The 21,893-nt window shown below is 40.8% G+C and overlaps 1 long non-coding RNA gene across 1 annotated transcript; it reads right to left on the bottom strand.

The window, feature by feature from the left end:
* LOC110402974 lies at positions 4,629-21,171 on the bottom strand. Its single transcript, XR_002441428.1, has 4 exons — positions 20,887-21,171; positions 11,825-11,936; positions 5,452-5,548; positions 4,629-5,359 (listed from the first exon to the last, which is right to left on the bottom strand). It is a non-coding gene; the product is annotated as an uncharacterized LOC110402974 (long non-coding RNA).

Genomic DNA, 21,893 nt, shown 5'->3' with positions numbered 1-21,893 from the left:
AACAAAGGCTTCTGGCTGAAACCTACATGAAGGTTCATAGATCCCTTTTATCTTAAGCCCATACCATCTGCAAGGCTCATACTGATCTGTAACAGACTAGGAAAAAATAATAATGATAATTAAATTATTACAGGCAGACATTTATGACCTGTGACTGAGCAGCACCTGAGATTTCCTAACCCAAACTGCTGTATAAACTGAGCTGCTTTTCATTCTCCAGGTAGTCATAGTTGATGCTGGGAGATTCTCCAGAGCTATTCCCTGTCCCTCTGGGAGCCCCAGCCCTGCTACACCTGTACTTCCTTCTCCAATGCCTGACATATTTTTAGAACTTCGTGAGTCTTTTTTATGGCTAAAACCTTGTGGGATCATACACATTGCTGAGTGGCTTGAGATCATTTTATTTACTGCCTTGTACTTAAATGTTCCTCCACAGAGGAAAAATTGAATGACAAACATACAAGTAGTAACAACTTCAATCAGCCCAGGATGGACAAGGACAGCACAACCTTCATTGTACCCGAGTGATACTTTATGGCACAGAAAGGACTCCACTCCAGGCTTAATGATAAGCAGCATGAACTGGTAGAGGTGTTTTCTATTAAAATAACTTATTTCTGGCTCTGTATTTACCTGCAAATAACATCAGTGAGACTCTGCTTTTTCCCCTCCTGATGGCTGATGCTGCCATCATACTCACTTGACCCATTCACCTACCACAGCCAACCCACGTGGGGACTCCCACGCCACCTCCTCCAGCTTTTCCTCACAGATCCACCAAAAACCACAACATGCTCAAATAGCTGTTGTCACTCAACGTACAGTTGCAGACAGAGATCCAGTCAGTGTGACTCCTCCAGGATTACACTGCTCAATCTGTTTCACTCCAAGGGTGAAAAAAAAAATCAATGCTTAGCATTCACTTTCTTTTTTCTTTCTTCCCTTTTCTATGTCGAAGGAAATGAAGCAACATCCATTCCAATTATTACTACCATCTAAAGCCTTTCCAATAACGAGGCATATGGACAGCTAAACATGCACAAACTAATCAGCTTTTACTGCCTGATAAAGTGTCACACTTGTCGTGTTCCCTGATCAGCCAAGCTTATTAGTTCACTTCACATGACGGTCACAAATTTGCATCTATTATCCACTGTCTGAAGATTTAAGAGCTTCCTGTTCTACAGAGATTATCCATCAATGGAAACAATTCTTAAGGGAGAGAAAAGAATATGTTAGTTCAGTGCTAGCTTTGCTAGGCAGGCCTTGTTGGATTTATCACTTTAATCTATTACATTGACTGAAACCATTGCAGATGGTTTCACCCAACTCCCTCAGAACTGAACGGCACTGTACTAGTAATAATTGTGCTAAACACTCTCTGAATCCTTAAGAACGTAAGTCAAATGAGACTTCTTTTTCTTTGGTTAAATAATAGTTCATTATGCGCTCATAAAGTCAAGTGAGCACCTGAGCAGATGTGAAGTACCTTCAGGCAGCACCACAATTTCAGAAACAGCTTCTTCCCATCCTGCCATTGCTGTGTCACCAGAGGCCCAGATACAGAGGGAAGGAGCAGGACAGTGCAGGTTCTCAGTGGTGCCACACTCCAGAGCATAAATGATACCCAATTGCTCATCTCGAGCATGTAGCTTTAGATACTAATGCATGGGGATGCATTCAATCACCAAAAATAAATCAGTGATGATCTTTGTCTATTTACGTATTCCAAGCAGGACAAGAAACAACTGGAAATCAGAGTCAAATATTTTCTCTTGCAAGCATTAGGGCTAACCCAAATGGAGTTCTATATTGTTGATTCAATCTGGCTTCATTTTACTTTCTCAATAATGCCAGTTTCCTTCTCATTATTACCTCCAGCCAGAAAAAAAAAGGGGGGGGGGGGGGGGGAAGAAGGCTGATAGTTATTCCAGCCAGGAATCAGCAAATGGAAGAGAGTACACGAACATTCAGGATGGCATCTTCCCTAAAGAGATTAATTGTGGCAAGCTTGCCTGGCCTTCTGCCACTTTATACGCCTGCATAACAATCTCTGCACTTCTGTTTGCCACCCTGCCCTTCCAAATGAGCATAGATAGCTGGTGTAATTGTGCTCTCTAACAAGTCAAGAAGAGGGAATTAGCTGCCCTTTACTTTCTGCTCAGGTCAGCTAATTCTCAGAGCGGTCAGACAAGTTGCAGGGAGAACGCTGTATGAAAATCACATCAGGCAGACAAATTGGGGAGTCCATTATCAGTGTCTCCACACAGCCTGAAAATCCAGAGGGTGAGGCAGAAGCAGGGAGAGAGGGACAAAGGGAGCAATGAGGCTGGTACTGTATGAACAGCCCTTCCACCAACCTGCAGCAGGGGAAAGGAGAGCTGCACAATTAAATTCATTCTCTTGTTGAATGGGGCTACAGATAGAAAGAGTCAAAAAGTGATATGCTAACTGGCAGTGCAATTCTCAGTTGCATTTATGAGTATCTAACAGCTGGACTCTTTCTATAACTCCCTTCCGTATTTCCAAGAAGACATTCCTACTCAAAGCCACATTTGAGAAGAACAACATGCACAAAGTAAAGCTCAACATGCTAAAAGTGACGCATTTCAATAAACATGTTAAGGCCCTGTTCTGGCCAAAAAGAAGAAAAACTGCTTTTTGCAGGTTCTTGGTGATACCAGGCAAAGTATTTGCAGATAGGCCAATAGTCATATATAGAAAGAAGAGTTGAACTCACCCAGCTGGTGACAGGAATCTCTGGCTATGCAGCACTCCTCCTCAGGAAGCAGCGTAGCTCTAAGAGATGCTCTCCCTCCAATGGCAGGCCCTTGTATGAGTCCAGTGCAGATGCACCCTGGGTCCACCCCTTCTGGTCACCTGGGCAGCACAGCTGCAAACAATTTGCCTGTGCTCCCTGAGCAGCCACAGTCCTTCACCAGGTGCTCAATCACCAGTTCAAGCCGTGACCTAACAGGTCCCCTACAGGCACCTACTGACATTTATTCGGGCTCTGGCAACATGGATGCTGCTGGTTAATAAACTCACTCACTTAGGCTAATGCTGCAATCCCCCTCATCCCTCCTACCCTTACCTGTTCCAAACTTCACAAAGACTCAGAAATCCCAAGAATATCCCAAGCTGAAAAGGACCCACAAAGATCAAGTCCTACTCCTGGTCTAATCATTCATGAACCAATTCAAAAGCTACAGCAATCACAGAGCACCTCTTTTGGCAACCACTGGTCACCAGGATTTCTGTAAAAGTATGAACATCGTAGATTTATATATATATATATATATATATATGAATAATCAGTAATGAAGAGTAAAACAGCAGAAATACTTAGTTTGTTCACAGTCATCAACTACTTCAAGCTTAGGTGACAAATGAAGGAGTACTGAGGAAGCTGCAGCATTTTCATTGTGATACTTGCAAGCTTTGTGAGATACCCCTTCCACAAACATGTTTGTCATTCATAAAGACAGGGCCATGTAATCGGTGGAAGAAGAGAAACGTTAGGTGTGAAAGACACCACGTGAACAAAATCTTCTCTGTCAATAGATCCCAGAAGAGAAAGATAGAAAACATAATTCTCTCCAACTTAGTGAGTGGGAAGCAGAAGCAAAAGACTTCTTTGTGACAGCTGCACAGGTCTAGGCAGCAGCCAGCGGCCTGTTGTCTCAGCCCTGTGCACCTGCACTTTATTCTTCACATCATGCTGCTCCTGAGACCGGATCACTAAGTACTTGGATGAAAAGAAGTATTTATAAAAGGAGGACATAAAGTAAGAAAAGCAGACAAAATCTTTTACAAACTAGAAAATAAACTGTCCCTGCTGTTAAATAGTCTGTAACCAAGGGTACTGTGCCGTTCTCTCAGGTCTTTCTCTCCCAAGCTACTTAATTCCAGGGGGGAATTTAGCTTTACAGGTTTAATTCTGTCTGTGAAGGTAACAGAAGAAAAGCTGCTCATTGAGCCCATTTCCCTTTATGGCTCTGCTCACAACTCTCAAGCCAAGCTCTGCCCTGGAGAAGAGGCACTTCAGTCTCTACTGATAGTGAAAATGCAGCCAGATACAAGCCCCGATTTAGTTGCAACTATTTAAATCATTATAAAATAAACTGTTTTCCCAGGAGCTTCATGAAATAAAATACAATGCAGAACAATTTCTTTTTCTCAAGTAAACAAACTGGAAGAGTAGACAATCCCGTTAATGTAAAGCACTGGAAATAGCTGAAAGAGTAATTCCAAGAGCTGCAAACACAACACACACTGCAGAATACGGAGCAGCAGCTGATTACCAGTCCCTATTTTCTAATGGCGTGTAATTAGTGGATCCTTAAAGAAGCTGCACATGGCATTTCTTCAAACTAAGCTTGGGTTCTGTTTGCTAAAGACATGGGGCTTCATTCTTATCTCAAACACATTGCAATGCCTGGATGTGCCCTTTCTTAAGACTGTGTTCTCAAATAACTACCACATTTCAACAGCAGTGGGCTTGTTCTCTGGAAAACCTTCTAGAATGTCACAGAAAGGAGTTTTAGGGAAAAAAAAAAGTTTGTGCGTGAAATGTTAAAAGGGGTACATAACACCAAGAGTATATTTGCTAAGGAAGCTGGCTGATTTATTTGAATATTTGCACAGCTTTTGCAGCAAATCTCCTTCGCTGCTGCTTCTGCATTTTCAGATCAGGGGAAAACATAACCAAAAAAAAAAAAAAATATGTATATTTCAGTAGCGTACAAATGGAGGAAACAATATCAGCCCCAAGGAAGTAGGGCTTAAAAAAAAAAGCTTAAAAATACATACACACAAGAAGGACTTAAAAAAAAAAAAAACGAGTAAGGAAATAATCTTACGCCATTACAGATCTTATTGCAACAGAGTTAGAATGAAACAACACAATGTAAAATGTCACATGGCTAACCAGCAGCAAAAAGTCACAACAATATATACTCTTCTAGTGAAGATCTTAACAGTGTGCTAAAAATTCAGAGGTAAACCATGAATTGAACTTATGTCCATAGCCCATAACGTCACCTTACCCACTCACATTTCCAACCATCTCAATTAATCAGTAAACATTTTTTCCCCTACCAGCCCCAGCAGGTGAATGCCTACAACAAATAGAAGGTGCACGTACGCATCAGTGGCTGAGTATTTCTCCTAGGAAGTACATAACAATTCCAAAGACTCTCTTTTGACTCCACGCAGTTCCCTTACATGCATAAACAAAAATGAATTTGTAGCTAAAATCAAGTATTGCAACCTCATGCCATCAGGTCTTGAAGGAGGACTCTGAATGCCATCTTTTTCCCCACGTTACCTGTGCAATACCCCAGGAGCAAGACAAGGCCTGCATGAATTTTGGAACAGAAAGTGTTCACTTAGCACGTGTTGGGCATATGTCAAGAGAGCATCAGATGTCACGCATCGAAGGATGCCTACCTTATGGATCCTTAGTTTGCTTAGAAAGAAGCAGGAATCTCCCTGTCTCAGTTCCACGAAGGCAGAATCTCCCTGGACTGAAGCAGAACTCTTAAAGCTGGAAAACAAAATTAAAACAAACACATGAGTCAATGATGAAACGTGACCGTCTTCGAGGCTGAGTGACAACTAAGCAGACTTTCAGAATCAGCGTTTTGGATGGGCCTTGATTCTTCATCTATGAAAGAAGATGAATGGAATTTACCTGCTCTATGGACAGCAATAGGGATTATAGACAAAGCACTAAGATAATGAAACATCATCAGCCATGAATATCTCTGAAAACCTGGAATCTTACAAACTGAGTATTAGTGTACAAGTTACGTTGGCTTATACAGAGATACGTTAAAATTAGTTTTGTTTAATAATATGTTAAAATCTCTCTACATTGCAGTATATGAATTTTAAGACCAATTAATGACTGTCTGCTTCAAGATGCAGTACAACTACTATTGCTCCAGTTACCCACTATTACAGCAACAGTATTCAAAAAGCAAGCCAGGTGCAAACAATTTGCTTGTTCTCCCTGGACCAGCCACAACTCTTCACCATGTGCTCAATCACCAGTTCAAGCCGAGACCTAACAGTTCCCCAACATAGAGACTATATTGAAAAACAGACTAGATTTTCAGCTACAAAATGCTATCAAATAACTTTTTATTGTGTTCTTTGTAGCTTTTGTAGTTTTCATGGAAATAAATAGGAAGCATTACTTTTGGAACAACCTACAAAGTAAAAGCTATTGATGGAAAAGAGCTCACTTACATGCTGATTGCAGTAGGGCCACAGGTGCTCTCAATTGACAGCAGGCAACAAAGCAGCTTGCGATGCTCTGTTAGGATTGGTGGACTTGAATCCTGCTTTTATCATAGCATTAGATCCTACAGCTACTGTGGGCCAGCTGTTTTTTATAAAGAAAAAAGAGGTAGCACAGCACCCCTCTAGGATTACACTTAGCATGACAAGCTCATTTATTCCCAGCAGTTGTTTACCACTCTGTATCTTTCCTGCAGCAAATAAGACAAAAGCAGAATTTGATTGTGGAATGGCTTAAATGCTGCGGTAGAAATGGGGCACAGGAGGACCTAGATTCTCTTCACAAACCAAGCGTGAGACTCATGTGAGACCTTCAGCGTCTTGTTTCTCTTCTGCACCTCAGCTGTCCTCTACAGAAACCTAAGATACCTGGATGGAGTGTTATATCCTACTATTGATCAATCTGAAATATCAGTTGTGTGAGATCTCAGGACAAGAAGGTCTACAGATCATCAATTTGCAATTTTGCTCATTTTCAGCGAGGAAATTTCCAGTCTCTCTTCTACCTGGTAAGAGCAGCCCACTGGAACCAGTCCTTATCAGCGCGGGCAATAGGAAGCTGAAGTCACCAAAGCTGTCACTTTGCACTTGGCGCCAAGTATATAGCTTGCAGTATAAGACTAAAAACAAAGTTCTCACAAAAACGTATTCAAGAACGGTTCCCTTTCACTGCTCCCCCTGGGCTGTAAGGAAGCCATCATCACAGATTAGATTTATTATTATTTTGAATAATCAGGGTTGATTACGCAGAGTAGGAGAAAATTATCAGTTCAGGCTTACGAGAAGAGAACCCATTTAGGAGACTGAGAGCAGCACCACTGCAGCAGCTCAGCCAGGGCCAGTGTCCACCTGAGAGTCCACCCAGGCAGGCACTGCTCCCTTAGGGCACAGCGTCTAGCCTGAGAACCAGCCAGGCACTTTGCTTCCTGCTTCTGCAGGGCCCTACCAGCCCGTTTTCACCTTGAGAAATCCACCCCTTCTATGGCACACTCTTGGAACAGTACCTAAAATCTCAGGGAACAGAAAAAGATAATAGGTTTTTTTGGAAGTACATTAATATATTACTTTTCTGCATGTGTATATACACACAAACATGCGTGTATACATTTGTGATGTATTTCAGTTACTGTGAGACTATTCCCCTTAGTAACAGTGCTGAGACACACAGCCATCTCAACAGTCACCTTGCAAGAAATCACATGTTTTGGATTTAGAGGATCTGGATTTATAGAGTTGTTCTATTTTCACTACATTTTTCATGTGTTTCATAAAGCCAAACATGGAGTAATTTATTGCTTGTCTAGCATCTTTCATACCAAAAAGATTACAAAAATGTTTCACTGCCAATTACAGTTAACCAGCTGGCATCAACCAGCCTCACTCAATGGCAGCTCAAAGGTAGCAGAGCTAATATGGTGGACTCACACAAACTCAGTTCATGGACAGATGAAAGATCTTAAAGTTCAATTACTTTTGCATGGCCTGTAGTCTCACCATCTTCCCACTAACCAAAGCCCTCTCAGGAAGAACTATCTGAAAGCTGAATAGTTCAACAAATGTGCCTTGAAATGAAAGCTGTTAGCCAAGCTGGCTTAGAAAAAAAATATGTCATACAGCATATCTAGGAGCAGGACACAGATGAAAAAGCAGAAAGCTCTCCACCTTTAGCATCCTCAAAATAGCAAATATGGAGCAGGACAATGAGCACGGTTAGAGTCATAAGATAAGAGAAATAGGCTGGGGCACCACAGCAGGGAGGTTTTTAAATGAGCGCGATCATTAGTATTTGACTTTGAAGAGAAAGGATATGAATACCCTTAGCCTGGTGTGGAGATATTTTCATTGCTTGACTTTTACATGAACTTATCAAGCTAGTATTTGGACAGTAAAAATACATTGCAGAGATATATCAGTATGTCTGGAGTATGTCTGGCAGGGACTCGCAACTTCTCTGTTCCAAGCCTCAGGCAATAATGTCCTGGGTGACAAGTTTTTGTGTTGAAGCATGAAACATCCACTGGATTTATGCAATTCACAGTGTTCATGTGCTGACTTCAAAATCCATGAAGTATAGATGGCATTGAGATTTTTTTCCCCAAAAAAAGAAAAGGTTATTCTTCTTCTTTTAGAAGATGGCTGGAGCCACAGACAATGCATGATGTTTTGAAGTCTAAGCTTTAATTAGAGAGATAAAGAAACGCATGTCTTTTGTTAAAAGGGAAGGTTGTATTGAATGTGTGACAATGAAACCGCTTCCAGGACAACCGCTGGAGCTGTTCCTGCAAGGAGCTCTGGAGAAGGAAGATAAAGAGCTCAATCTTCACAAATGCTGGCTTTTTGCCATCTTTGCACTTCTGTGACTCATCTCCTACTGATTTCAGTAGGAAACAGAAACCTTTAATGTAAATAATACTTTTCGTGGAGTTTTATCAAGGGCACCATCCAACGCTAAATCCAAAGTTAGTAAATTCTGTGAAATTAACAATACTGAGGAAAGGAAGAGATGTTCACGTGCGACCTTATGGGACTATTGTCACATGAATAAAATATTATAATCCATGAAAGAGAAGGGGCCGTTGGAATAGAGCTAGTTTAGTTCTTACAAGTTCCACTACAAAGAGTTAAAACAGAGACTTCCTCATTTAATAGAGACCCATACAACAATATGCCAATCAGTGTATCATGCTTTGCGTTTGAAATGAACCTTTGTCCAGCACAGGCAAAGAACAGCGTAAGCAGCACAATTCAGTCTTCCTCCCTGGCACATGGCAAACAGCAAGCAAACCTTAAATCCAGGGCAAAAAGTCTCAGCGAGCAGCATGATTAGCTTTGCACCAGAACACCTGTATGTTTCCCTCTCTGAGAAAAAGCGATCACAAGATCTGGGCAAATCCTTCCCTAGGGCACTGATAAACAAGGATGAAATGACCCCACTGCAGGAAAACATAAATACTCAAAAGAGAACATAAAAATCTTACTTTTAAAATGACAGCCTATGTTTTCTAGCCTACAGACTTCAAATAATAGATTTTCAAAAGCTGATGTCTAAAAGAACAAATAATGTTATCAATGCAACTTGAAAAAAATAAACTAAAGAATAATATAACAACGGCTCAGCTAAGGACCAGCTTGGAAGTACAACCTCAGGGGAATGTGCTTTTTGATGAAATTTTGAAGATGTGCATTAAACAGATGTTTAGATTATGTGCGTAGTATTGTGTGGAATGAAGTACCAGTAAAAAACCCTTCAGTGGTACCCATTTACTGCTGGAAAGAATAAGAACTGACAATACTGATGCTTAAAAACAAGATTTACCTGAACCTCAGCAAAATTCCTCTTCTCCTGCTTCCAAGGTGTTTTCTGGTTCACCCTCCTCACCTCAGGACCCAGACCACTATAACTGCAGGCACCCCAGAAAGTATAAGGATGCTCTTCTTCTTCAGTAAGGTACAAGGATTTACTTCATGTAAGGATTCTACTTTTCAGACTTGAACACTCAACTTCAGAGCCAATTTTTTTTTTGAAGTGATGCTCCAAATTGGCATTTATAAAGCAAAGGGGAGTTTCCAATGGCTGCTGCTGCTACAAACTCTGGGCAGAGCTGAGTTTCCCAGGATGCTAATGGCACCTGGTAGCAAACCAGCATTACTGTTTCCAAAGACGTTACTTCTTACGCATATCTCTCTGTGTCCCTGCCTGCTGTGCAGTTTCCGTTCACCGCAGGAGCCCCTGTGGTTAGGAAGTCCTTGAACCCAGAGCAATGAGCTGGAGCAGGGGAGATTTCCAGCAGAGCTAAACTGGTGCATAGACTGAATCCTGCCGACAAAAGCACCATGGATCACTGTCATGTGGAGAGTCAACATCACTATCTCTGTCTCAGCATCCTCAAGTTTGTTTAATTCTCACATTTTAATTTCACTATGATTTGCACTATTCCTCCTGATCTAGTAATTATTTTTTTTATGCAACAAAAAGCCCCACTAAACAAAGATCAAGCCCATCAAATACAAACAGAATATTTCAGCATGTTAGCCCCTCCCACTTTGCAAGTCAGTGCATCACTTACAGCCTTGCTTTGATTTCCCTGACATAAGGATCATCCAATTTGCTGGAGTGCTGCACAAAATAAATCACTAACCTCTTAAAACCACAAAAGGAGGATATTTAATGAGTCAAAGACAATATTGTATTACCAAAGCAAAGATGAGAGGAACTGAATTGTTCCTTCAAAATAAAATTTGAAAGTTTTACAGAGCCCAAGAAAAAAAAAAAAAGCCATACGTATAGAAAATATAATTACTCCAACCATAGAAATACTGATTTTATTGGTAGAAAACATAGCGGGGTTTTTTGAGAGAACACCACTGAATGAAAGTGAGAGAAGCAAAAACCAGATGAAAGAAAGAAAAGAAGAGACAGATTAAAGAAAAGATGAGAGCTGGGTGAGAAAACAGGAAGGTCATTTCCTTCATCTAGACTTGCTAACTTCACTGTTCAGAAACAAAAGCAGTGACTGTTCTTCCCAAAATTGTCTCTAAGGACTCTGTAGCCCATTTGATGATTTAAAAATATACATGTATGCGATTTGAAGAAAAAACTATATTTTTTCATGTCACTCAGCAGCAGTTCTGCAGCTGGGGATTTCTGTTCATAGCATGATTTGAATTTTTTTCTGCTCTAGTTACTTCATTACAACCATAGGATTTATTACATGGTAATTCCCTGAGCTCTTATAAATCTATTTGTTGTTTTGTTTGCTGTTTTTTTCTTTTCCTATGATTCCAGTCTGGCAACAAATTTTCCATATAAAATTTAATCTATTGTATCTCACTTTTGCATAATCAGATCATTAAAATGCATTGCTAATATGTAAATCTGAGCTAACCTCATTACCATAATTATGCTCCATAATTATTGAATAAACAAGCATTTTAGGAGTTTTGAAGTCTGCTGAGAACGCTTTTTGACTTTGGGAGTGGCTTTAATTACCTGCTCCCTAATCATTATGATAAACCTTTGTGGCAACTCTGTTACGTGACCATTTTAAACACTGATTCTAATCTGACTGGCAAGGACCAAAGGTGCCATGTGCTGAGAGCACGTCAGACAGCATCCCTCAATCACAGTCCAACTGCCACACTCCACATGAATTAGTATTACTGTTTAATTTAGAGACTTGACTTTGCTCACGAACCTCCACATACTTTAAGGAATGTTAAGGGATGAGTCAAAATTTGCCTTCTCCCCTGGAAGGAGAATTAGCAAGCAAACATCTCCATGTGTGGCCTAAGTTTATTGAATGGAAAGTGTTCTGCAATAACACACTCATCATCATGGGCTTTACACCTGCCCTGCATGGATGCCTGATGAAACAGCTTTTCAAATGCTATGTCTAGTAAGTATTTTTATATTTTGTTAAGAGTTAACAAGTTTTTTAAATATATCCCTAGATGAGGCATAGGGTAAACACTGAAGCTAATAAACCTTTGCCAATGGATGAAAGATTCAGCCCATTACCTTTAGAAAGCATTGTGAGCAGAATCCCGCTGGCTTCCTCAGCTCTGTTACATCTTTAGTAAGAAGCAGATAGTTCCATGACTACCGTTGCCAGAAGATGTCTTATCTTAACCTAAACAGAAAATGGTAACTTTCAGTCTTTGCAAGGCCCCCAGGAAAAAAATCCAAAATCTGTGGTAAATATGTTCTTTGAACAAGTGTTTCAGAAATGATCGGTAAGGACTTGCCAACACTTGGGTGTCCTTGGCCTAGAGTGCTATAAACAAAAACACCTGTGATATTGAGCTTTTCTCCTTTTACATGAGATTTTGTGTAGGCGATTTAATTAAAGTTTTTGTCAAAGTGTAAGATGGTCAATGAGATTGATCCATACAAATTTTCAGGGTCAAAATGAAAAAAGGTGTTTGATCTATATATTAGAAAAAAAAAAATCAAGAATATAAAGTGTAGTAGGCATACTAACTAACTTGCTAGTGTAAAAGAAAACTGATAAACAACTCCATGCTTCTCCAAAGGGCAACAGAAAATATGAAATCCACAGATTATTTTAGCCGTTATTCTACAGTTCCAAGGCTGCTTTGTCGTCAGCTGATTTTCTACTAACAAATAAAGCAAAAGTGAGTGAAAATTTCCCAGCTCTTTCAGAGGGCAGCTGTCTTTTACTAGTCCTTTGTAATAACGCCTCTCAACAGCCCAGCCTCTACATATTCAGTCCCTTGTGTCTTCTTCCCTGGAAACTGAACTAGAAAGGAAGCTCAAATTAGATTCAGGTAGTGATGAACATTACCATTTTGGTGAGCTGAAGCTTGTCAAGCCCTCTTATCCTTTCAGTGAACATCACATTGCCCTACCGTTGGGCTAAGATTTTATGTGAAATTACACTTCACTGTGCATTTAAAGGACAGACTGTTTTATCTTAGATGGGAGGAGAAAGATCAGACTTTTATAGAAAAGAAAAAAGGATCATTCGTGTTCACAGACAATAGCATCACCACATAGGCAAACACCAGCACTTCTCTATGTATGGATTTTGTACCTTTCTGCACAATCTTTTTTTGAGAGCGTTGGGAAGTGTCAGGAGCAAACATCAGTGAAATAAATCACTTGGTCTTAAGGAATTCAAGACGAAGAATGAAAAGAAATTCAAGTGATTCAAGAAATGCAGATTCAGGGAAACATTTTAACCTAGAAATTAGCCACAAGAAAATGGTTTGGGTATATGAAATAACATTCAAGCTACATTTAAATTTCTATCGATCCCATTAAATCTCGAGTCCATCCTTTCCATGCAGAGCAATTTCCAGTGCAGAATATGCTGTAGAAGGAAAAAGATGATCACAGCTTTATTCAGTAGGAAAATCTCAGCACAACACCAGCCTGCAAGCTCACACCAAGAATGACATGGAATAATAAAGAAACGCTTCTCATTTTTGTAGAGACTTTCAGTACAGAATCTGGAAATACTTAGAAGTATCCATTTATTAAACCTCACTAATGAAATGATAGGGGTATGCACATCTTCTGGATTTAAAGAAATAAAAAAAACCTACATAAAGATATGTGGCTACATTCCCTTTTGGGGAGAGAATGGCAAAATACCTAATTTGAGGTCTTTCTTGCAGGACTACTTAGACTTTCTATTATCCCTTCTTCTGCAACCTGAGTCTTTGATACCCACCTGCATTGCACCATAATTTTAACATCATGGTTTGGTTCCTCCATTACCCAGGTGGGAAGCAGGTTTGGCTCCAGTCTTTCCTCCTGCCACCTCACCGAACACAAACAACCCTACGCAGCCTAGATCATTTCTGTGGTGATGCAGATTTTTAAAAAGAAATCAGAATCTCCACGATGTAAGTAAGCAGAGCCTGCTAGGGCACAGCCATATCCCAGAAGCCAGTATCAGCACAGAAGACTCGAAGTGATGCCAGGCTCCTTTGCCCACTTGTTACAGCACCTCACCCACAGCAGTACAGCAGTTCCTGTGGCTCTTGGCTCAGAGCAGAAAGGGGCATCACAAGGTGAGGAAGAGAAGTAGAGGGAAGAAGAGCTTGCCCTGCTTTGGGAGAAAGGGCTCAGGACTTTACAGAGCTGCCCCACTGTTTAGGAAGAGGTCTTCACTCTAGAACAAAACTTTCACAGGAAACTGATTAAACCTGCAAAGCTTCTGGGGAGAGCTGTGTCACAAAATGAGTGGGCCGAGTTGGAATCTTTCTCCTCCATTCTCCTGTTTGCTTAGTTTGCTCAAGGAGCTTTCAGGACCATACTCATCTCTGAAATGCTGCCCCTGTGTTACAACCACTTCATACAGCCTGTATGTTTGACAGTTCCTCTGTCACAGATAAGAAGCAGGCATGACAGCAAGCACTATCATCCCATATGCTTCGTTTTCTTAAGTGAAAAAAGTGTGCTGATTCATCAGTAAAAACAGCTATTTCCTCAAACTGCAAAGCTTGCTTTCACTAGGTGTCGATACGTCAAGACACCAAACCAAGATGGGCCATTCCTTCCCCTCTGTCAGCTGATTTGCACTGCCAGAAAAGCAAAAAGAGACTCTGCCCGGTCAAGGTGACTGCATGGTGTACTGCTGCCACAGCATCTTCCATCACATCTGTCTCTCCCACAGGCCTCACGTGTATCCAGCAGGAAGAAAGGAAAGGAGCTGCGTGACATACCATGGTGCCAACTCAGACCTTCTAACATCCCTCCATTAACTTCAGTAGGTACATTTCCCAAACTCAGTATATACCACGAATCACACAGCTAAGAATCATGAGCTGCCCTTGTCATTTCTTCTGCCTACAACTCAGAATGAAATGTACTCCTTATAATGGGCACTTAATGACTGGCCTAGGATGATACAAGTGGGGGACCTTCCCATTGGCCCGGAGACTGTAATAAGATGCTCAGAGTCTTAAATTCAGTTTCAAATGCTCTGTTTCACTGGTAGAGTCTCTCAGCTGACTTCATTTTTATTTCTTTGTTTGTTTTTAAATAAATCCAAAAGGAAAAAAAAGAGCAAAGTGATTTTTCTGTTCCAGACCTCCCCACCTTCCTCTATACATTTCCTAAAGCATTTTCTCAATGCAGAAGAGTAGTTATTGCACTCTGCACATGCTTGTGACACTTGGCTTCAAAGAAAGAACTGCAAACCCCTCCTTCTGAAGCAAAATAGTTAATTACACTAAGCTAGTTAATAGCCTTTCATCATCAAGGACTGGTTCTTCCATACACACAGGGACAGAATCCATTTATTTTTATGTATATCCTTTTATTTATCTTTCTCCTACCAGCTGTATGATAATTTATTCTCTGTCACTGTTCTTAACTCATGAGTTCATTTAAAGTGTGATAGCAGTAGAAATATATTAACAGTTTCCAGAGAATAAAATCTTTTGGAAAATGGAATCCAGCTCTTTACTTTTACAAATACAGAATTTACACATTTGCACTTAGCTTAATTAATTAAATCCATACGGGAATTACCCAAGCGGTGCTGTATGGCACAATATGTATGCCGATACCTAATTATCATCAATTCAGGCAGCCAGAAAATTGCCTCAATATAAGAGGTGTGTTGGAATTGGCCAAGGAGTGAGTAGAGCAGCCCCAAGCCAACAGCTGCTGCTTAGAGGTTTCTAGGCTGTGATCTCTGAAGGTAAGGCTGCTGCAGCCAGGAGGAACAGCCACTGTCTTTTCTCCATCTATCCCTGCACGCACATCCCACCTCCTCTTCTATGTCATACACTGTTGATTTAGTTTATTGATTCAGCTGAAAACTGAACAGGTTTGGAAAAGCCTGGAAGGTAGGCTCATGGAACTGCACCTTGGGTCACCACAAGGTTCTGAGATGCCAGAAAAGTACCTGGGAGGCCTTTCTTCTCTGTAGCCATGCTGCCTCGTGTGCCAAAGCCAAGTCAGGATGTGAGGCCCTGAAGAGCAACAGACTCATTCGTGCCCCAGAGGCCTTGCCGCAGGGATGCTGAGGTCTGCAGGGTTTCTGTGAGCTCTCAGCATTCAGCTCCCTGTTGGTTTTATCACAACGGTAACACAGCCATCAGCAACACTTTCGCAATAGGCAAAAGTGACAGCCTCTTCTCTCTTGGGAAGCAAGTTTGTAAAGGAATTTTCTCCTCCCTTAGCTGCCAGTCCTGCTAGTCAGCGTAGCAAGGACACTGAGCAGCTTGCCCTCACAGCAGCCATGTTGTGGTGCCCGGGCCTCCCGCCCTGTGGTGTGGCAGCACCCTGGGCAGAGGCCTGTTGCATGGCCTGGCTCACTTTCTCAAACCAACATTTCCACTCCTTTCTCCTCAGGACCTTCTGTATCATTAGGAGTGGTTGGAAGATAATTAGTCAGGAAAAAGCGATCGGATTCTTGGGTAAAAGAGCCACTTGGCAGAACCGCTTCCAGAAACATCCGCCGCTTAGTGTAAACAGCCTTTCAGAGAACAGCAGCGCCAAGCAGACAGCTGTAGAGATGGCACACAGCTCCTGAGCAGCAATAAACACTGGAGGGATGAACTGATGGAAAGCTCTGCCAAGCTGAGAACAGCCGGCCTCCCCAGCAGCCATTGAAGGCTGCAGGGAAGCCTCTGGTACCAGCAAATAAGTGAAAGAAAACTGAATGTTGGGAAAAGTTAGGAAAAGATACACATGCACAATCCATTGCAGCAATCATTATTATTGATTTCACTGCTGTCTTTAAGGGATGAATCTATTACAGGAACCAATACTTGGCAAAATTACAAAGAAACACACATGCTTTCCCATAAGCATCTGTATACAATTGCCCATCTCTGTTCGTTTGTTATAACTCTCAAGATTCAACCATTATCTGGAAAAAACATTTCAATATCGACATCCCCCTTAAGCAAACATGTAGTTAAGGAGAAAAAAAAAATAAGAGAGAGAAAGTCTGAAGTAAATTCTTCTAATTCTCTTCCTGGTCAAATAGATAGGTTTTCACTGGCAGCACCGGGTGGAAGTATTCTGCTCCCAACAAGAAGAAACTAATATGCAGTAGTCAGTATCCCAGTGGAGGAGAACTAGGTACCATATTATATATAGAAAATTATCTTCGTGTTCACTTGTCATGTCCTTGCTCATATACTATTAATTTAATAAATCACTTTAATTTTAAAACTGAGAAACCTTTAACCTTTTAGTTCTGTTAATCAGCCTGCTTTGGCTAGAACTGGTTTGTATTTTTAAGTAAAAGAGATGCAAATCCCAGAGTTTATCATACAGGTCTTATAATGGTTTTGTCATACATTTCCTAATTTCTAAAAATACGGCTGTAAAGTTACCTGCAATGACTAACTCAGAAAAAAGCCATCATGTACAACTTGGTCTCTTCCACAGCAGCTCCATCTCGCTCAAAGCACATGTTACACACTTACATGAACCAAAATGTTCATCTCCAGTTATTACAGAGTTAAACGACACAGCTGCCCTAAGAAACACAAGAGAGCTTTTTTTAGTTCAGCTCTGCGTACAAGACCAAAATGCAAAAGCATTTTCTTTTATTCACTCCAAGATCAAGCTCCCAGGGCTTTTCAGGTTAAATAGGTGACTTCTGAAGTTCTGTTTGTATACAATAGAAAATTGCTGCACTTCAGTGTAATTCTTGCTTCTCCAAAATGCAATGTCAGTGAAGCAGGGCTGGTACTAACATGGAAGTAGGCAGTAGCAAAGACCCACCTAGTGCTGCCATAGGCATCAGCTTAAATACAATTATGGAAAACCTCTAAGGAATTTTATAAAACATAATGGGCTTTTTAGAACCAATGATTTAGAGCAAGAATATTTTTCTTTTAACTAGTAGGTTCAATGAACCCAGGTTCAAGAATTTCAAGCCATTTCAGTCTCTTAAATTCCATCTGCTTTCTGGGCCCAGTGTTAGCCAAAACCTTACTCAAGTACCCAAGTCCCACCTATGACTTGCACCACCCCAGTTCCTCAGAGCACTGCAGCACGTGTTAATTTTAAGCTTGTGCTTAAGGCTCTCTTGTGCCAATGCCAGTAAGAGCTGTGGCTGTAAGTCCTTGGGAAGGGGATTTCTTCAGCTTCAAAGTACTTGGACTGTGTTTCTACTACCACTGCAACAGTCTGCCTTTGCCCCTTGACAGAAGGTGAAAATCTACACGGCTGTTAGGTGGAAGAGACCATGAGCCCTGCAGAGGCTGCTTTAGGTCCCACTCACGCCACTGAAGGCAGATTTGTGCCACTGCCACCCCTGCCTGGCACTGCTGTGCTACCCATTTCCCTTACCAAGTTATACGTGCTGCAGCTGCATCTTTGTGTCTGCCTTTCTGCATATAGAGAGAGATGAACCACAGCAATAAAAATGAATCTGAGTTTACGAGCAATGCTGTTTGCTCCTAATGTTTGGAAGCATTAATATTTTAAAATTTACTTCATCCCTTCAAAAAAGCAGTCTCTGCCTCAAATAGATTCATAGCGTAAGAACTTCAGTTTAAGCTACCCAAAAATTAGAAAGCACTCCAGATTCCACAGTTGCCTGTTTTACAGTACAATTGTTCATCACAAATGGGACTGTAAAACTGCACTCCTGTGCATGGGCAATTTTAACACCTGGGGAAGGTAGGAAGCTGAGCTATACAGATCACACTCAAGTTCCATGGCCATGCAGAACGAGCTTGAAACAGGGTTGCCAGCAAACCCTATGCAAATGATATTAAGTTATGCATTTTCACAAGTTTTTAAATAACAACAATCATGATGACATCTGTGCCAGTGAATGAATAGGTGATACTCTGTCACACAGTTGTTAGTTTTCTTCTCTCAGCAACTCAACTTATTTGAGTGCTTTTGCAAGGAACTCCAGCATGTCCTACTGGGCAGCAGAACACACAGAGAGAAGAAAGCTGTTAGCAAATCAATCCTATCATGTTATATTTTCAAGTGGCAGATACCAAGCAGGTAGCATATATTTATCATTTGGACAAGACCTTAATAAAGACAAATTCAGAGTGTGAGTCTCTCTAAGAAACAGCTTCAGCTGCAGATATGCCAAAGCTCACTTTGCTGTTTAATTAGACACATATGCTTCAGCTGGTCTAGCTAGAGGTTTTAATATGGTTGATGTTTGTATTCAGATATGAATTTTACAACTAGTTTCTTAACATCTGAGAGTGTTGAGGCCAAATAGTGCAAAATCCTTTTCAGACCGTGTTTCCAACACCAATAATCAGTAGATATTACACATCAAAACATAGTTCCTGGGACAATAATTAACATCTATTTATTTCCTGAATAAAAGTACATTAAAATCATAATTGAATCCTGTTGAAGGCTCAGAATTAATGACCAGTTTAGGACAATACAAGCATGGTGTTAGAAATATTTCTGAGCACCATGAAATGGGAGGATGGGGGAGGGAGAAGCAGGGCAGCGGGAGAAAAAAGCAGAAGTATCATTTTGTTCAAAAAAAAAATACACTAAGATTTCTTTTGTCTATGCCTACTAGATGGCCATCCATCATAAAAATCATCTATTATTTACTGTAATTTAAAATATTTTCTGTGCTCTGTGGTATAGTTTCACAGTTTCTTTGAGACTAACCTAGAGTCAACCCAATCTTCATGCACAGATGATCTTTCTTTCAAGTCAATGGGAGCTGTGGGAGCATATAGGCTGCAGAAATGAGGCTGAGCTACTCCAAGGGATTTAAATACACATGTTCCATCAAAATGAATGAAAGGTAAACCTCCCGCGTGCTTTGAAAATCTCAATTACTGTTCTGAACTTAATTCAGTAATAAAAGCTCCCATTGTTCATCTGCTCAATAGTACGCAGAGCTGCCATAGGACAGTGCACTCTGTGGTTATGTCTATTAGCTTTGTAAAATACAAACATAACCAACCTGATGCTATTGTCAAATCTCAGTTATTTATAACTCTGTTCTACCAAGTGACTGCCCACCTCTTCAGCATTACATATGTGACATAAGCCAGGTTCTTTGCTTGTCTACACTGCCAACAGCCAGGAATAACCCTTCTGAAGTCAAGGGAGCCATGAGGAGTAAACCCAGTCCAAGTGCAAAGAGGAAAAAAAAAAAAAAAAAAAAAGGAACTGAATTGTCTGATCTGTGATTTCTCACAGACTCCTGAACCCACTGTTCTACTGAAGGCAAAAAGTTGCCTTAATATCTATCCTTTCAACAACCTCTCTAAAGAGGGTTTGCAAAGGCAAGGATGCCAACCCACTGCAGAGGAGCACAAAAATAACCTGAACACTTTTCCATTCACTCATAATTCCCATCACTAATAACACAGTTGTCTGAAGGGAATCCAGAGCTTTAGTACCCCAGGTACTCACTAGCTGGAAAGCTGGCAAGCACCCAGCCCATAGCCAGTGAGCCCTGTGCTGCAGATGACAGATCTATCTCCTACATAAACTGCAAGCCGTATTTACATCTGTTAGGTCTTCTTAAAAATACGGAAACTCAACAGTACATTTTAAAACAGCTTCTAACAAAAAAAGATGATTTTTGCTAGAGTATACTGTTCTCTTGTGCTTCCTCCAACCCCTTTTCAACTGAAAAATCAAACAAGAAATCTGCACAGGTGCTATGTAGAAGCACTCTTTGCACCAAGAGCCCAAAATATTTCTTAACACGATGTGATTCAGACAGGTTGTGCAGGTAAACAGCCCTTCTCCCAGGTGATGGCCTAGTGCCTCCCCCAGAGCAAAGAAACCTCTGTTTTCCTAAATCTTTTAGTGCATCTCAAAGTATGCTAAGTGGTAATAGCTCTTACCAAGCTTGTGTTGAAGCACATCTTCTTCCTTAACAAAGGAGATCTAAAAGACTAAGGAAACCTCAGTGGGAAACGGCTCTGTGTAAGGCTAAAACACAAAAGCTGAATACTCTCATGGGAAAGGAAAGACAAAGGAAAACACAAAGGATGAGTTTCTGTGCAAGTTAACAAAAAGAGAATCTAACAAGCAGCCGTACTTCAGATTATCAAAAAGCTCACATAAACGCATAAAATCATTTATAGTGAAAAGAACATGAAGATTAACCCAGCCCATCTTGTTACCTGCATGGTGCTCATTAGTTTCACTGAGATTTCACAGCAGAAAAAGAGCAGCTAAAAGGGCTGCTGGAGTCTGAAGGAGCTGCCTCAAGTCAGGGCAGATTTGACTGAAGACCTCCACCTGATTCTTCTTCACGGGAGGAATGCAATTGAGAAATTCTAACCTGATGGGTAATTTGCACTGTGGAATGATTACATATAATTTATCAGCTTTTTAGCTTTCATTGATGCATCTGTGTTAGGCAAGTGTGGCAGTGCAGATCAGCTAAGTTAAGCTAAATATCTCAAGGTAAAACACAAGAAAAGGGGAATTTTTACTTTTTTTTTTATATAAACATGTATCAACAGGCCTTCAGTGTCAAGATTAAAATTCTGCGATCTATCCTCACTAGGCAGCAATTGTGGAATGCCAGGTGTCAGGCGGATCAAGAATTGTAATTGTTTATACAGGCAAAGGGTTTTTCAAGACAGCATTTACTAAGAATTTTAAAACCACTCTCCCTGTTACCACAGATGGATCTTAAAAATAGTGATCACCACCTGGTGTACTTCACCAACACGTAAAAAAAAAACAACAACCAGATGAGGTTGTACTTTACACTGAGGCAGGATATCGGTAGGAAAGGAAGGCCTCTATGTACTAATGTAAGCAGAAATGTGGAAAGAGAAAGACATGAAACAGTTTAGAGGGCATTATATAATGATTGTTGGCAAGTGTTGGCTTTTTAACAGCAATGGCTTCAGGAATTGGGCAGGAACCCATCAGCCTGCAGGTGCTGAGATGAGAATAAATTGCTTATCTGTCTCCACTGCTCAATCTCAGGAGAGATGCTGAATCATGTCATTCAACTTGCTGATCTCTTCAGACAGATTTCTCGAATGAAAAAAATTTAGTGCCAAAAGAATTGGTTTACTAATAGGGAAACATAGCTTCTCTGAGTTGACATTTCTATATGCCGAGCACATAGGGATCCCCTTGGGAAGTCACAAGTAGCGACCGTTTTCTAATT

This window comes from Numida meleagris, chromosome 8 (assembly GCF_002078875.1).
Source record: "Numida meleagris isolate 19003 breed g44 Domestic line chromosome 8, NumMel1.0, whole genome shotgun sequence".
NCBI classification, from domain to species: domain Eukaryota; kingdom Metazoa; phylum Chordata; class Aves; order Galliformes; family Numididae; genus Numida; species Numida meleagris.
Note: the sequence above shows the minus strand (reverse complement) of the source record. Positions and strands in the feature narration are given on the sequence as shown.